This window comes from Podarcis liolepis (assembly GCF_965112155.1).
Source record: "Podarcis liolepis genome assembly, chromosome: 7".
Taxonomy (NCBI): domain Eukaryota; kingdom Metazoa; phylum Chordata; class Lepidosauria; order Squamata; family Lacertidae; genus Podarcis; species Podarcis liolepis.
The window spans coordinates 93,430,800-93,449,243 of NC_139561.1; the positions used below are offsets into that span (position 1 = coordinate 93,430,800).

The 18,444-nt window shown below is 44.0% G+C and overlaps 3 long non-coding RNA genes across 3 annotated transcripts in view; 2 read left to right on the top strand and 1 right to left on the bottom strand.

Moving 5' to 3' along the window:
* The window catches only part of LOC310712949, a 2,318,697-nt gene extending 2,300,450 nt beyond the window's left edge, over positions 1 to 18,247 (top strand). Inside the window, exon 3 of the long non-coding RNA XR_014529032.1 lies at positions 16,312 to 18,247. This is a non-coding gene — a long non-coding RNA (uncharacterized lncRNA). The remainder of the gene's footprint in view (positions 1 to 16,311) is intronic.
* LOC310712951 lies at positions 214 to 1,424 on the bottom strand. The gene is made up of 3 exons (XR_014529034.1): positions 1,139 to 1,424; positions 763 to 941; positions 214 to 728 (listed from the first exon to the last, which is right to left on the bottom strand). It is a non-coding gene; the product is annotated as an uncharacterized lncRNA (long non-coding RNA).
* On the top strand, positions 1,157 to 14,980 carry LOC310712957. The gene is made up of 3 exons (XR_014529040.1): positions 1,157 to 1,219; positions 13,316 to 13,821; positions 14,700 to 14,980. It is a non-coding gene; the product is annotated as an uncharacterized lncRNA (long non-coding RNA).
* Positions 18,248 to 18,444: the final 197 nt, after the last annotated feature.

Consider the following 18,444-nt stretch of genomic DNA (forward strand, 5'->3'; position numbering starts at 1 on the left):
ACCCCAAATGATAGAGAGGGGGGAGGGACTCCCCGCTTTGGAGAAAGGTGGCACCCTGGAAATAAGTATTCATAAAAATAAGGGAATTATTATTATTATTATTATTATTATTATTATTATTTTATTGGTTTTACAATTTAATATTGCACACATCAATCATGTAATAATAATAATAGTAGTAGTAATAGAATTCATATATATTCCCCCCACCCTGTGACTTCCCTCAACTTCCCCTTCTGGTTCATTAAATGTTTGCGACTTCTGCGTAATTTATTTCCTCCTATTTTCTTAATCTTTTCATTAAATGCTCTTAATATTCTTATCACTTATTTATACCCTATTTTCTTTCCAATTATATCTTTCACTTAATTAATTTCTGATTTATTGCTTCTTAATCTGTACATTTGTTTTCATAATTGTGTTTACTCAAATCATGCTAATGAGTCCATTTCATTACAGGGTTTCTGTAACTACAGCAGGAACGCTTCCCAGTCTTTTTTAGAGTCTCTATTGTCCTTGTCTTTGAGTCTTCCTGTGAGTTTTGCCATTTCTGCGCATTCCATAACTTTAACTTGCCATTCTTATTTCGTTGGCATCTTGTTGTCTTTCCATTTTGGGGCTAGTAATATCCTAGCTGCATGAATAACTTCTTCCGCTCTTTTGGCAATTCCTGCCCTATAAAGGTACAATGATTATTAGATCTTTTCCAGAAAGGGCTGTTCTGTGGGCTGGCATGGCGGGACCCCTGGGGGCTTCTCTTACACGTAAACATGCTTGGCAGAAAAGACGCCCAAGCCTACTCAATGTAGCATAATGAGGGCCATTATTGGGGAGGTTGAGGACTTCCAATAAGAAAAGGGCATACTTTTTCATGTGCAATGTTTTTCTATATGTTTGAAGCACTGCAGCGCCACTTTAAAGAGACATGCCCGCCCCCATCCCTCTTCAGAGTGTCACAAGAATTCTAAAATTCCTTCCAGTAGCACCTTAAAGACCAACTAAGTTAGTTCTTGGTATGAGCTTTCGTGTGCAGTGTGCATGCACACGAAAGCTCATACCAAGAACTAACTTAGTTGGTCTTTAAGGTGCTACTGGAAGGAATTTTTTTATTTTGACTATGGCAGACCAACATGGCTACCTATCTGTAACTGAAACAAGAATTCTAAGGCATCACAAATAAAAATGAAGGTTCATAAATGCACAAGATAAACACACGTACGTAAGTACCCAAACCACATGTCTGAAATAGTGCAGGGGAGGAATCCTGAAGCCGCCTTGGCTCTTAATGACCGCAAATATTTCCTCTGCGGGAGGAAATACCTTGGGGAAACCTCTCCCGATAGTTCCTTTCACTTAACGAATCCTTCAGAGCCACTCAAAAGAGCACATTTTGTGCATGAAGAGGCGATAGGGGAGGTCTGTGACCAGGGCTCTGAAACCAGGTTATGTACCTGTCAGAGCTGCTCCCCGATCCTAGCTCACAGAGGATCACGCTAGCCAGCGATCATCAAGTAAAAGTCTTTATTGAGTTAGTTTCCATTCTCAAGCTGCTGCGTGCAACTCTACGTCTTATGGTTAGATCGGCGAAGCTCCGTCTGAGTCTCCGCCCCTTGTGCACCAACTTAATATCCTAGCCCTGCTCCACCTTTTCCGCCTGACTGTTCTCCTCTGGGTCCCTCTGCCCCCCGGGGTCTCTTCCCTCCGGGATTCCTCTGACGCTGACCCCCCGGACCCTCCTGTCTCCTTGCGCCGGGCTTTAGGACCTGGCTCCCTCTCCGGGCTGCCTACAGCGTCACTTTCCTGTGCATTTGAACTTGGCGCGCGCCCCCAACCTTCCACTTTCCGTCTGACCGTTTCTTCGCTCCCCGATGGAGGTGTGGCCACTCCTGACTCGTGCCCTCCCTCCTGTTGTGAGCTGCCAGCACTTGATCCCTGGCGCCCTTCCTCTTCCCTGCTCTCTGGCGGTGACGCTGGTCCCGATTTCCAACTGCTCCCCTCTGAGTCCCCTCTGGCTCTATCTTCCTGGGGTGTCCCCCTAGGCTCCCCCCTTGCCCTGGCCACTGGTGCTCCTTTCTGTGAATCTTCTGATTCACTGGACAGACTCGGAGATCTCGGGTCGTCGTCATCACTCATCTTTTCTTCTGCCTCCTCCCCCTCGCTCTCTGTTTCCTCCCTTGCCCTTGCCTCTGCTCCTGAACCCCTGACAGTACCATTTCAAAAGATGACTGGCTAGGATAATGCAACCAGCAGGTATTATCAAGTGTCAGAAGGCAAGATAAGTATCAAAACATAAGACATGATGTGCAAGGAAGACTCTGAGAAGGCGGCCTCTGGGTAAAATCAAGGCAGCAACTGACCTACTTAAGAGCATTAAGGTTGCCTGTTCATCAATGTTCTTCCCATGAAGAAGGGAGAAGAAACAGATTTTATCTGGATTTCTAATTGCCTCACCATACAAAGTACAAAGAGTTCTTTCTTTATTAGCTTCTGTTTAGAGTACAGAACGCTGATCAGATGTTTGAGCAGCTTCTTGAAGAAAGTGTGGTCAAGTTTCCTTGCATATTCAGTAGGATAAGTGGATTGTAGAGGGTTCTTAATTCTAAGACCCTTAGGTATAATGTCCAGGCTCTTGCATTTAGTCAGAAAGAAGATGTCAATCTGTACCTGTGCAAGTTTCTTGGTGAGGTTAATGGACTTCCATTTCATGCGGCTCAATGTGGTGCCTTCCATAGTTCATAGAATCATAGAGTTGGAAGAGACCACAAGGGCCATCAAGTCCAACCCCCTGCCAAGCAGGAAACTCCATCAGAGCACTCCTGACATATGGTTGTCAAGCCTCTGCTTAAAGACCTCCATAGAAGAAGATGTTGGGAAACTGCCAGGGAGATATTGTCCATCATGGCCCCAAGCCGGCTGCCGGACGTCCATCGATCTCCTGTAGACAGGCAGATCCAGCAGTCAGCGACACGAAGCCTCAGAAATAGATTGGCTGCATTCCGGGGCTTGTGCACATTGTTTATCAGCAGAAAACACAGCCAGAAAGCTTGCACCGCAGAAGAGCATAATTTACAGACTTTATTTAGCGTTGAACAGAACAAAGGAAAAACATGACCGTTCTGAGTCAGTGACTCCAACCGACTGATGAAATCGAAAGGAATAGCAAACATAAACATCCTGTGAACAGAACATGCGCAGAGTCTGTGACTTACAAAGCCTGCTCCCTTTTAAGGTGGAACGGAAATATCCTAACATCCTCCCCCTTTCCGTGTAACCTGTAGTACCTGTGGTGCAACCCAATTGCAACCTTTGTGTGTAAACCTTAAGTTGTTCTTTGTTAACAACCTTTGACAACAGATCAGCAGGAATTTCATTTCCTGGCATGTAGGACACCCGAATCAGTCCTTTCTGAATACACTCTCTTGCACGATGTAGCTTAATCTGCAAGTACTTGGTTCTCTGCTTGCAACTCTCCGAGTTCAGCAAAGCCAAACAAGATCTATTGTCTTGATACACTTGTATAGGACATTTCACAGAAACCCCGATGTCCTTAAACAGTTGCATCAACCATTCACAATCCATGAGTGAAAATGACAGAGCATTGAGTTCTGCTTCACAGGAACTTAGGCTCACTGTTGTTTGCTTCTTGCACAACCAGTCAAACAGGCAGTGGTTGTACATGTAGCATACTCCAGAAGTGCTCGTACCATCCGTGGTGTCACTTCCAAAACTTGCATCAGCAAAGATTTCAAGACCTCCAGTCTTCTGACTGGTGAACCTCAGCCTGTAGTGCATAGTCCCTTTCAAATAGCAGGCTATGCGCTTCAGAGCTTTCCAATCCTGAACCTTAGGATTGTTGGCATGTCTGCTAAGCAAATTACAGCTTACAGCTATGTCAGGTCTTGAACATCTGGCAATGAAATTCAGCTTGCCTAGAACGCATCTGTATAGCGTTGTGTCAGAAAACGCTTCAGCAGTACTGTCTACCTGGTAACCTGTCACCATCGGTGTGTCTGCTGGGTTTGCATCAACCAAATTCAACCTGGTTAATACATCAGCAATTTTCTGTGTTTGTTGTACCAGAAAATTACCTGCTTGGTCCCTCTCCACCTGCAGAGAAAGATAGTTGGATACCTCACCAAGATCCTTCATGTCAAAGTGCTCCTTCAGCTGAGCTAGGGTGCTTTGGTAAAAAGCCTGATTCTTCCAAAACATCAGAAGATCATCAACAAAACATAAACAATACAGTTTGTTTTGTCCCTCCTCCTTGACAAACACACATGGATCAGCTTTGCCCTGGTGAAAACCTAGAGAAAGCAATGTCTCAGTGAGTTTTGTGTTCCAACACCTGGCACTCTGCTTAAGACCATATAAGGATTTCCGCAGTTTACAGACCATTCCCTTCTGTATCTCCATCCCATCAGGTGGAAGCATGAACAGCTCTTCATTCAAAATCCCGTACAAAAAAGCTGTATTAATGTCATGATGGGAAACATGCAGTTTCTCCTCCGCAGCGACCTTGAGCATCAGCCGAATGCTCTCATATTTGACTGTGGGTGAGTAGGTCTCGTGGTAATCCTGTCCTGGTACCTGTGAAAAACCTCTGGCAACCAATCTGGCTTTGTGTCTGACTACCTTGCCATTCTGGTCTGTCTTGGCCTTGAAGACCCATTTGCTGCCAACCAGTCTCATTCCTGGGACTACCGGTACCAGTTCCCAAGTTTGGTTCCTGTTCAAGGAATCAACTTCAGCCTTCAAGGCATTAAGCCAAGGCTCAGCATCTTTAGAGGTCAACTCCTGAACCTCTTTGAAGCTTGAAGGTTCCCACACCTTCTCTGAGCTACTAAGAACAGCAGAGCAAACTCTTCAGCAAATCTCTTTGGAGGTCTGCCTTTGGTCGCCCTTTCAGACCTACGTACTAGACGCAAGTCTTCTGGACTCAACTCCTCCTTCTTAGGAGAAAAATGTCCAATGGTGAACAGTGGTTCTTCCAGTTCATTGTCAGACGCATCAGATGGTCTGACTGAGGCCTTTGCGCTCTGGTAGTCTGCTGTGTCATCACTGTCACTGACACCAGCAGCAGCGCCACCCACTGAACTGGAATCCGAACTCTGATCATCATCATCATCATCCTCATCCTCAGCAGCTTCCTCAGCTTTAGCTGCTTGCTTGAAATCACCTTCATCCTCCTCTGGGTAACTCTGGAAAATTCCCACATTTCCCCCCCACTTAGGATTGTACTCAACACTCCTTGTGAACTTAATGGACTTAGAGTTAGTCATCCATACCCTGTATGCACCTTTTTCGTACCCCATGAACAAACCATGTGCCCCACGCTTCCCAAGCTTGTTGGTTTGTGGGGAGTGTACCCACATGTCAGAACCGAAGATTCTCATGTGTTTGGTGTTGGGTTTCTTGCCAAACATCTTCTCATAGGGGGTACAACCAATGGGTGATGACAATCTGCGATTAAAGGAGTAAACCAAATTCCCCAAAGCTTCCCCCCAAAACTTATCAGGGAGATTGGCATCATGCAACAAGGTTTTCATTCCTTGCAGCAATGTCTGATTTGCTCGCTCCGCAAGCCCATTCATCCATGGCGATCTGGGCGTTGACATGTCATGCTGGATTCCCTTCTCAGTCAGGAAAGCTTCAAACTGCTGAGAAGTAAACTCCCCGCCCCGATCAGTAAACAAACAGGCAATACGTTTACCGTGCACATTCTCCAACCAAGCACAGAATGCCTTAAACTTCGGAAACGCTTGCGATTTCTGTTCGAGCAAAAACACATGAATGTACCTGGAAAAAGAATCAATTAGAACCATGAAGTACCTTGCTCCCCCTAAAGAGGGCGTAAGTGGACCAACCAGGTCCGCATGCACTAGCTGGTAGGGTTTGGAAGCCTGCCTGCTAGACTCCTTGCCTTTTGGAGCAACCTTCACCTTGTTCTCTGCACAAGATACACATTTCATGTGAAATTTACAGGGTTTGATGTTCAAACCTTCAACCACCTCTGGCATCTTGGCCAGTGCCTTCCAAGAGAGGTGACCAAACCTTCGATGCGCATCGTGAATGCAACCTGCATGAAGAACTTTGTTAGTTTGTGCAACACAACAAGAATCAGCATTAGATACAACAGCAGTGTCATCATAAGTTATATGGAACAAACCATCCATAAACTTCGCATGCAAATAGTCCTCTTTGCCTTTACTGATGACACAGACGCTCCTCTTGAAGGAAATCTGAAAACCACGCCCAGTAAGCTGCGGGACACTCAGCAAATTGCTTGCAGCGCCTGGAACATAAAGTACACCGCTGATGGTTGTGTGCAAACTTGCAAGTTTCACAGTCCCTTCTCCTGCAATTTGCAACGTCCTTCCATCAGCCAGGTGGATCTCACCTTCTTGAGGTGTGAAGGAGATAAACAGGTGCCGATCCTTCGAGACGTGGCGGGTCGCACCTGAATCGACAATAAATCTGCCTTTGGCTGTTGGAGCAGTCTTTTCAGCAAGCAAACCCTTGTTTTCCACTGGCGTGGGCTTTTGCAGCTTGCCCCCCTGCTGCTCCTGGCCACAAGACGTGCCTTTAGCCTTTGGTGAAGCTGTGCCAGCAAACATAACCTTGTTTTCCAATGGCGTGGGCTTTTGCAGCTTGCCCCCCTGCTTCTGGTCAGCAGACGTGCCTTTAGCCTTTGGTGAAGCTGTGCCAGCAAACAACGCTTTGTTTTTCCCTGGCGCGGGCTCTTTACCCTCCCTCTGCTTTGGGCCATCTGCAGGCATCTGTCTCTGTTTACCTCTGGCCTTCCGGTATCTGTGAGGATGACCTTGGCTCCCATGAGAAACAGAGCTCTGAGCTGCCGACTCCTTGGCTCCCCCTGGAGGCTGGAATGCTGCCTGGGATGACACCACAGTCAGCTCCCCCTGCAGCTTGCAACTGGTGCCCTCAGCATCCCTGCATTCACTCTCATTCTAGGAAACAGCCAGGACCTCCGATGCAGTCAAACTCTGGGCTGGGATGACTGGCAGATGAGCTACTTTCAAAGCATTCCACATCTTACGTGCAGTGGTGTTGCCAGCAAGCATCTTAATTTCCTCAAGAGATACGGATAAGACTATTACGTCTATCGCCTTCGAATCATCGGCTTTCCATCTCTCTGTCAGAGGAACCGGGGGGGCCTCAGATACGGCATGCCACACCCTAAACTGACGCAGCAAACTTTCACACCATTTTGCCCAGGTTTCATAATTTTTCGCATTTAACTTAGGACAGTCAGCATCTCCAGAAGCTTGGAAAAACTCCATTTCCAGCTTTTTGCTTTAGCCGTGAGTCTTATTAACTTCAGAGACTCCTTATCTTGGCAGCTCATTAATCACGAACTCTCTGGCTCGGCTCCCAGGGCCATTAATCTGCCGGAGTTCCAAAGGCTCCTTGCCGAGGTAAACAGAGAAAAGCCTCACTTTCTTTCGCTTTTCCCACAACATACCTCTCAGACGCAGTCTGTTGCAGTTTTACTCTCCTGTAGGTGCTGTGAATCTGGGCCCGAAACCTTGTTGTTGGGAAACTGCCAGGGAGATATTGTCCATCATGGCCCCAAGCCGGCTGCCGGACGTCCATCGATCTCCCGTAGACAGGCAGATCCAGCAGTTAGCGACACGAAGCCTCAGAAATAGATTGGCTGCATTCCGGGGCTTGTGCACATTGTTTATCAGCAGAAAACACAGCCAGAAAGCTTGCACCGCAGAAGAGCATAATTTACAGACTTTATTTAGCGTTGAACAGAACAAAGGAAAAACATGACCGTTCTGAGTCAGTGACTCCAACCGACTGACGAAATCGAAAGGAATAGCAAACATAAACATCCTGTGAACAGAACATGCGCAGACTCTGTGACTTACAAAGCCTGCTCCCTTTTAAGGTGGAACGGAAATATCCTAACAGAAGACTCCACCACACTCCTTGGCAGCAAATTCCACTGTCAAACAGCTCTTACTGTCAGGAAGTTCTTCCTAATGTTTAGGTGGAATCTTCTTTCTTGTAGTTCCGTGTCCGCTTCTCTGGAGCAGCAGAAAACAACCTTTCTCCCTCCTCTATGTGACATCCTTTTATATATTTGAACATGGCTATCATATCACCCCTTAACCTCCTCTTCTCCAGGCTAAACATGCCCAGCTCCCTTAGCCGTTCCTCATAAGGCATCGTTTCCAGGCCTTTGACCATTTTGGTTGCCCTCCTTTGGGCACGTTCCAGTTTGTCAGTGTCCTTCTTGAACTGTGGTGCCCAGAACTGGACACAGTACTCCAGGTGAGGTCTGACCAGAGCAGAATACAGTGGCACTATTACTTCCCTTGATCTAGATGCTATACTCCTATTGATGCAGCCCAGAATTGCATTGGCTTTTTTAGCTGCCGCGTCACACTGTTGGCTCATGTCAAGTTTGTGGTCAACCAAGACCACAAGCCTGCCTTCAGGAGAAACTGGCCACTCTCCAGGCACCCGGCTTGATCTCCGGTTGACCTCCCTGTCTGCATTCCCCGGCAGGATACAGGCTAGGTCGCGATCGGCAATCCTCCTCAGCGTGAGAAGAACACACCACTCTTTCCTGCCCCCCTCCGGGCAGGGGAAAGAGATAGACAGAAACGTATTTACATGCCTTTATTTCTGTCTTTGCAGCGTTACAGAAAACATATCTGCTCTCTTCAAACTCCAACAGCAGAGAGACAATATCCTCCCGTACTTCCTGTACAGCTCATATTACACTCTGAGCTAATTTCGGTGCTTCGCACTGTGAATAGACTGTCCCTCTGTTTCCCACGGAACAGTCGCAACATTCCCATTATGTTTTGCTTTCAAGCTAGCAGCTCGCGGCCGCATTGCTTCTATATCGTAACACTTTTCACATGTACTGCTCTCAAGCCAGGTGTCACCCATCTTGTATTTGTGCCTCTCAATTTTTTTTGCCCAAGTGCAATACTTTACATTTCTCCCTGTTAAAATTCATCTTGTTTGTTTTTGCCCAGTTCTCTAATCTGTTAAGGTCGTTTTGAAGTGTGATCCTGTCCTCTGGGGTGTTAGCCACCCCTCCCAGTTTGGTGTCATCTGCAAATTTGATCAGGATGCCCTTGAGTCCATCATCCAAGTTGTTGATAAAGATGTTGAATAAAGAGAGGGAACTTTCTTCTCTGAAGCTAAAATGACATGGACTAGAATTGACCAAATGTGGGTTACTAGTGGAATGGCACCGAAGATTAAGAAAGTGGAAATCTGCCCAAAAATGTTCTCCGACCATAATGCAGTAAAGATGGAGATGAAGCTAACAACACCTGCCTCCTTCAGATGGAGGATGAATGACACCTTATTTAGAGATGAAGAGGTCTACAAAAAGGCCCCAAAAACTTTGAGAGACTATTTTGAAATAAACTTAAAGACTGACGTTGAAAAAGGAGTAATCTGGGACGCAAGCTAAGCCGTTATGCGAGGATTCTTGATACAACAAAATGCAATAAAGAAGAGAAGTCAAAATGAGAAAAAGGACAAGATTTTGGAAAAGATAAAAGAAGGAGAAAAGAAACTAAGATCTAAACCAAAGTCCCAGGAGATTCTGAGAGAAATTAAGCTATACCAGACACAATATATGGAATTAATGAATCAAGAAATAGAATGGAAAATTAAACAAATGAGACAAAATACATTTGAATCAGCAGACAAATGTGGCAAGCTTTTGGCTTGGCAATTGAAGAAAAGACAAAAATTAAACACAGTTACAAACCTAGAAGTTGAAGGAAAGAACATCTATAACCCAAATGAGATTAGAAACTGTTTCCAGAGATATTTCAGACAACTATATTCACAAGGGCCACAGAAAGAAAAGGACATAGACGATTTTCTTAAGAAACATGGATTACAAAAAATATCTCATCAAAGTAAAATATTTTTGAACCAGAAAATAACTGAACAGGAGATAGAAGGTGCCATCCAAAATATGCAACTGGGCAAATCTCCGGGACTGGATGGGCTGACTTCCAGATACTATAAGGCTTTGAAGGAGTGGCTTTTACAACCTTTGAAGGAGGTCTGCAATGAAATTCTAGAGGGGAAAAGGGCACCAGAATCGTGGAAAGAAGCTTATATTACACTCATACCGAAAACAGAGACTGAAAAGACTCAGCTTAAGAACTACCGCCCTATATCGTTACTTAATGTGGATTACAAAATCTTTGCTGACATTTTGGCTAAAAGGTTGAAGAAAGTATTGGTGGAAGAGATTCATAAGGACCAAGCAGGCTTTCTCCCAGGAAGACATTTGTCAGACAATGTCAGAAACATAATAGATATTTTGGAAAAATTAGAAGTGAATATAAACACTAAAGCAGTACTGATATTTGTGGATGCGGAGAAAGCCTTTGACAACATTTCTTGGAGTTTTATGAAGAAGAATCTACATGGGATGGGGGTAGGCCAAGGATTTGAGAATGGTATGGGTGCAATATATTCTGAACAAAAGGCTAAGTTAATTGTAAATAATGTGGTTACGGAAGAGTTTAAAATAGAAAAAGGGACACGACAGGGGTGCCCAATTTCCCCATTGCTTTTTATATCGGTCCTGGAGGTTTTGCTGAACATGATTAGAAGGGACCAGATGGTTAAAGGGGTACAGGTCGGAGTTAAACAGTACAAACTTAGAGCATTTGCAGATGACTTGGTACTTACATTACAAGAGCCAGACACTAGTACTAAAAGAGTTTTAGAATTAATTCAAGAGTTTGGTCAAGTCGCAGGATTCAAATTGAATAAATTAAAGACTAAGGTATTAGAGAAAAACTTAACAGCTACTGAAAGGGAGAGGTTCCAGAATGAAACGGGTTTAACTGTGGTTAAGAAAGTGAAATACTTGGGGATTAACATGACAGCTAAAAATGTGAACTTATTTAAAGATAACTATGAGAAATGTTGGACAGAAGTAAAAAAGTATCTAGAAACATGGTCAAATTTGAAGCTTTCACTGTTAGGCCGTATTGCTGTGATCAAAATGAATGTATTGCCTAGAATGTTGTTTTTGTTTCAAATATTACAAATTGTGGACAAGATGGATTGCTTCAAGAAGTGGCAGAAAGACATTTCGAAATTTGTCTGGCAGGGCAAGAAACCCAGAATAAAATTTAAGATTTTAACTGATGCAAAAGAAAGAGGGGGATTTGCCCTGCCAGACTTTAAACTTTACTACGAATCAGCAGCTTTCTGCTGGTTGAAAGACTGGCTGCTTCTTGAGAACACTGACATTTTGGATTTAGAAGGTTTTAACAACCTTTTTGGGTGGCATGCATATTTATGGTATGACAAGGTTAAAGCACATAAAGCTTTTAAAAATCACATTGTCAGGAAAGCATTATATAATGTCTGGATTAGATATAAAGACCTGTTGGAAAATAAAACCCCAAGGTGGTTGTCACCAATGGAAGCTAAGGCTGTGAAAAAACTCAATATGGAGGCCAAATGGCTGAAATATTGGGAAATTTTGGAACAAGAGGGGGATAAATTGAAATTGCAGAGTTTTGAGAAATTAGAAGACAAAGTGCGAGATTGGCTCCATTATTACCAAATAATGGAGGTTTATAAGTTGGACAGGAAAATTGGCTTCCAGGTGGAAAAATCAAAATTAGAAACAGAACTGATAGAACCCAATACTAAGAACTTGTCAAGAATGTATAACTTGCTGTTGAAATGGAATACACAAGATGAAACAGTGAAATCAGCTATGATAAAGTGGGCACAAGATATTGGTCATAACATTATGTTCGCTGACTGGGAACAGTTGTGGACCACCGGTATGAAATTTACGGCATGTAATGCCTTAAAAGAAAATATTATGAAAATGATTTATAGGTGGTACATGACCCCAGTCAAGCTTGCAAAAATTTACCACTTGCCGGATAATAAATGTTGGAAATGTAAAGAAACCGAAGGTACTTTTTTTCACCTTTGGTGGACATGCCCAAAGATTAAGGCATTCTGGGAAATGATATACAATGAAATGAAAAAGGTACTTAAATGTACTTTCCTTAAGAAACCAGAGGCCTTTCTCTTGGGCATTGTTGGCCAATTGGTGTCAAAGAAAGACAGTTTTTTTTATATATATGCTACAACAGCAGCAAGAATACTTATTGCAAAGTATTGGAAGACACAAGATCTACCCACCTTGGAAGAATGGCAGATGAAGGTGATTGACTACATGGGACTGGCTGAAATGACTGGCAGAATCCGAGACCAGGGAAAAGAGACGGCGGAAGAAGATTGGAAGAAATTTAAGAACTATCTTAAGAAATATTGTAAAATTTATGAGTCCTAGAATGATGTGGTTTTAAAATTAATTGAAGTACAGCTGTAAAGACTAAGTTGAAAGAAAAGAAAGGATGACAGTTAGATAAAATTAAGGGTGAGGATTTGCTGAACTAAATTTTTGAAATGGGAATGCAGAAAGGGGAGGTATGAGGAGGTAGGCAAAATAAGTTTTAAGAAAATAAGGTCTTGAAATTATATTTGTTGTGTTTTTTGTTATTTTCATTTGTGTCTGTGTGTATTGTTATGTTTGTTATAATTTGTAAAACCTTAATAAATATTTATATAAAAAAAAGATAAAGATGTTGAATAAGACCGGGCCCAAGACAGAACCCTGTGGCACCCCACTAGTCACTCTTCTCCAGGATGAAGAGGAACCATTGATGAGCACCCTTTGGGTTCGGTCAGTCAGCCAGTTACAAATCCACTGAGTGGTAGCATAGTCAAGACCGCATTTTACCAGCTTCTTTACAAGAATATCATGGGGCACCTTGTCAAATGCCTTGCTGAAATCAAGGTAGGCTACATCCACTGCGTTCCCTTCATCTACCAGGCTTGTACCTATAGTTCTACCTATGTGTAATTGGAATACGGCTACCTACCTGTAATTGGAAAAACAGGTTCTGTGTCAGTGCTCCTCCTGACATGCAGATTTCATGTTGCAGAGAACAGGCTATAATTCCAGGAGCTTGTAACTCTCTCTCCCCCCCCCCCCCGATGAAGAGTTCTGTGAAACTCCAAACTCTGCGCACTCACTCCACGTTGTTTATCAGCCTTAATGTTTCCATACTGTAAAATGGGAGAGATGCACCATTGTGCTTCTTTTCAGAACTGGATTGGCAGACTGTTTCGGGGTAATTTACAAACCACCCCAATCTCTGAGCGGTGTGAGATTCCAGGGTTTTGTGCAACCTTTCAGAACAAATAGGCACAGCAGAGTCTGCAGCACCTTTATGATATATGGTTTATTTCCACAAATATACAGCTTGAACCGAGATGGAGTGCAGAGCATTCGCATCCCAAGAGGCTTTTGGTTCTCCCGTTGCTGCAGCCTCGCCTTCCAAGGGACCCCAACATCCGTCCAAACCCTGGAAATGCAGGAGTCGCAGCTAAAGATGGCCACCCAACCTCTGTTCAGAAACCTCCAGCGAAGGAGACTCCACCACCTGAGGCATTTCCAAAGTAAAGGAAGGATTGAACTCTGATTAAGAAGAATACACACAGAGGCTTGAACCAGCAAGACTGGGAAGGGTGTGTATAGTCGTGTCTCTCTGTGCCTGTCCGTGAGATTTCCGCAGCCCCTGGCCTAGGCCGTTTTTATTCACAAAAGAACTTTTTACAGAGTGTTCGTAAGAACCAATCAGATTTCTTCTGAGCATTTCCACAAACCCACCTGGGGAGAAATTAAACTACTAAAACTAATTAAGCACAAATATTTCTGGGGTAAACAAAGAACAGAACTACAAAGGAGTGCATTTGGCAACCCCGGAGGTAATAAACAAGCAATACACATATGATAAGAAGGATGACCAGGAGGGCAGCGGATCATTATCACCTTCAGGTGAGATCTGTTTCCGGGCCCTAACATTAACATCCTAAGATTAATATATAAGAAACTACTTCAAAGGAACTTGCCCACTATCTTTATGGCCCAGGATGCCTGCCTGGCGAAGCAACTGCTGTTGGGGTACTGCCAGGGAGATAAAGTCCATCATGGCCCCCAAGCCATGTGCCGGATGATCCATCGATCTCCCGTAGTCACGCAGTATCATCGATTAGCGACATGAGTTTCTAGACGTTATCTTGCCACATTCTAGAGCTCATGCACACTCTATCAGCAGATAGTCACAGCAGAAGTTGCACTCAGGAGAGCATTATTTACAAGCTTTATTCAGCATTGGTCAGAACAAAGAAAGACATGACTGCCTGCGTCAGTGTCTCCGACAGAGAGGGAGAAACGAAAGCAATAGATAACATAAACATCCTGTGAACAGGAAATACGCAGGCTGTGACACAAACATCCTGCTCCCTTTTAAGGTAGAACGGAAATATCCTAACAACTGCTGTGCACGTGACTTGTCAAGAAAGAGAAATGGAACAGGGATGCAGGGGTGTGGATTGATCAAGAATCATATCAAAATAGTTTAAACCCAGTCAACGCAATGCTTTCATTGCTGACACAGATGGCTTACTCTATATCTGTTATAATTCCTCATAGCAATCCCACCTGATCACTACATCTCTTGATATTTGCACTCCTACAAAACCCCACGTGGAGACAAGTTAAATTACCAAAACTAATTAAGCACGCATATTTCTGGGGTAAGCAAAACAGAACTACAAAGGACTGCATTTGGCAACCCTGGGAGGTGATAAACAAGCAATATACATGATAAGGAGGATGGCCAGGAGGACAGCGATCATTATCACCTTCATGTGAGATCTGTTTCCTGGCCCTAAGATTAACATCCTACATCAAAGAAACTGCCCACTGTCTTTGATGACCCAGGATGACCTAGGTGAAGCAACTGGGCTGTGTACGTGACTTGTCAAGAAAGAGAAATGGAACAGGGATGCAGAGGTGTGGATTGATCAAGAATCATATCAAAATAGTTTAAACCCAGTCAACGCAATGCTTTCATTGCTGACACAGATGGAATGGTATCTGAAGACGTGTGCATGCACACGAAAGCTCATACCAAGAACTAACTTAGTTGGTCTTTCAGGTGCTACTGGAAGGAATTTTTTTATTTTGACTATGGCAGACCAACACGGCTACCTATCTGTAACTGACACAGATGGATTACTCTATATTTGTTATAATTCTCCATAGGAATCCCACCTATCAGTACACCACCTTCTGAGGGAGACCATTGCATGGTCAAACAGCTCTTGCCATCAGAAAGATGCTCAAACACTTAGTCAGAATCTCCTTCCTTGTACAGTGGTACCTCTGGATGCGAACGGGATCCATTCTGGAGCCCCGTTTGCATCCTGAGTAGAATGTAACACGTGACTGCGTGTCTGCGCGTGTCACATTTCACTGCTTCCGCGCATGCACGTGACGTCATTTTGAGCATCTGCGCATGCGGCAAAACCTGGAAGTACCGCAGAGAGTAACCCGAAAATGCTCAGCCTGAAGCTTATTTAACCCGAGGTATGACTATAATTTGAAACCATTGGTTTGGGTCCTGCCCTCTGGAGCAGCAGAAAACTAGCTTGTTCCATGTGACAGCCCTTCAGATATCTGAAGATGGCTATCATAGAATCTTAAGAGTTGGAAGGGACGCTAGGGTCATCTAGCCCAACCCCCTGCGATGCAGGAATCTCAGCTAAAGCATGGCCACCCAACTTCTGCTTAAAACCTACAAGGAATGAGCTTTTCCGCCTCTCAGTCTCCTCCAGGCTACACTTCCCCAGCTCCCTCAACCGTTCCTCACAAGACTTGGTTTCCAGACCCTTGATCATCCTGGTCCACCCTTGTCTGCACATGTTCCAAGTTGTCAATATGCTTCTTAAATTGTCATGCCCAGAACAGGACACAGGACTCCAGGTGGGGTTTGACAGCGGCAGAATAGGGGGCACTTTCCCTTTAACTATACGGACCTTTGTTGGCCATATAGTTCAGGCTCTGGTTTTCCCAGGAGTGATGTATGGAAGAGAGCTGGACTGTAAAGAAGGCTGATTGCCGAAAAATTGATGCTTTTGAATTCTGGTGCTGGAGGAGAGTCCCATGGACTGCAAGAAGATCCAACCTCTCCATTCTGAAGGAAATCAGCCCTGAGTGCTCACTGGAAGGACAGATCCTGAAGCTGAGGCTCCAAGACTTTGGCCACCTCATGAGAAGAGAAGACTCCCTGGAAAAGACCCTGACGTTGGGAAAGATGGAGGGCACAAGGAGAAGGGGACGACAGAGGATGAGATGGTGGGACAGTGTTCTCGAAGCTACCAACATGAGTTTGACCAAACTGCGGGAGGCAGTGGAAGACAGGAGGGCCTGGCATGCTCTGGTCCAGGGGGTCACGAAGAGGCGGACACCACTAAACGACTAAACAACAGCAACATTACTTCCCTTGGTTTGGACACAGTAATTCTGTTAATGAAGCCTGGAATTGCACCAGCTTTTTCTTTTCTTTTCTTGTTTTGCTGTTGCATCACACTGTTCACTCATGTTCAGACTGTGGTCCACTAAGATGCCTGGATCCTTTTCACATGTTCTACTGGCAAACCAGCCTGTTGCCCCACGTTACATTTGTGCAGCTGGTTCCTCCTGCCCAAGTGCTGGACCTTACATTTGTCCATCTTGAAATTCAGTTTGTTAGCTGGGCCCCAGTTCTCTGGTCTGTTAAGCTCATTGTGAATCCAGATTCGGTCTTCTGCGGTGCTAGCTACCCTTCTCAGTTTGGTGTCATCTGCAAATTTGACAATCATCACCTCTATTCCTTTACCCAAGTCATTTACAAAAACGTTGAACAACAACAGGCCCAGGACACTACCCTGCGACACCTGAAGCGTATGTAACCCGAGGTACCACTGTATAACTCAAAATAATGCAAGCTCAAAGAATATATCTACGGTCTCAAATCAACCTTGGGGAGATATATACAATCTTACAAATTACTATTCAATGTCACCAGATTCAAGAGTTCAGCTGTCATGTACTGAAGTCCAGAGTGCAGATTCTCAGTGTTAAATCTTGTAGAATCATACACTTTGTATGGTGAGGCAATGAGAAATCCAGATAAAATCTCAGTTTCTTCTCCTTCTTCATGGGAAGAACATTGATGAACAGGCAACCTTAATGCTCTCAAGTAGGTCAGTTGCTGCCTTGATTTTACCCAGAGGCCGCCTTCTCAGAGTCTTCCTTGCACACCATGTCTTATGTTTTGATACTTATCTTGCCTTCTGACACTTGATAATACTCGCTGGTTGCCTTATCCTAGCCAGTCATCTTTTGAAATGGTACATAACCTGGTTTCAGAAACCCTGGTCACAGACCTCCCCTATCGCCTCTTCATGCACAAAATGTGCTCTTTTGAGTGGCTCTGAAGGGTTCGTTAAGTGAAAGGAACTATCGGGAGAGGTTTCCCCAAGGTATTTCCTCCCGCAGAGGAAATATTTGCGGTCATTAAGAGCCAAGGGGCTTCAGGATTCCTCCCCTGCACTATTTCAGACACGTGGTTTGGGTACTTACGTACGTGTGTTTATCATGTGCATTTATGAACCTTCACTTTTATTTGTGATGCCTTAGAATTCTTGTGACACTCTGAAGAGGGATGGGGGCGGGCATGTCTCTTTAAAGTGGCGCTGCAGTGCTTCAAACATATATAAAAACATAATAAAACATTGCACATGAAAAAGTATGCCCTTTTCTTATTGGAAGTCCTCAACCTCCCCGATAATGGCCCTCGTTATGCTATACTGAGTAGGTTTGGGCGTCTCTTCTGCTAAACATGTTTACGTGTAAGAGAAGCCCCCAGGGGTCCCGCCATGCCAGCCCACAGAACAGCCCTTTCTGGAAAAGATCTAATAATCATTATACCTTTATAGGTCAGGAATTGCCAAAAGAGCGGAAGAAGTTATTCATGCAGCTAGGATATTACTAGCCCCCAAATGGAAAGACAACAAGATGCCAACGAAAGAAAATGGCAAGTTAAAGTTATGGAATGCGCAGAAATGGCAAAACTCACAGGAAGACAACAGAGACTCTAAAAAAGACTGGGAAGCGTTCCTGCTGTAGTTACAGAAACAGAGTGTAAAGAAATGGACTCACCAGCAGGATTTGAGTAAACATGATTATGAAAACAAATGTACAGATTAAGAAGCAATAAATCAGAAATTAATTAAGTGAAAGATATAATTGGAAAGAACATATGGTATAAATAAGTGATAAGAATATAAGAGCATTTAATGAAAAGATTAAGAAAATAGGAGGAAATAAATTACGCAGAAGTCGCAAACATTTAATGAACCAGAAGGGGAAGTTGAGGGAAGTCACAGGGCGGGGGGAATATATATGAATTCTACTACTACTACTACTACTATTATTATTATTACATGATTGATTTGTGAAATATTAAAATGTAAAACCAAGAAAAATATTTTTTAGCGTAC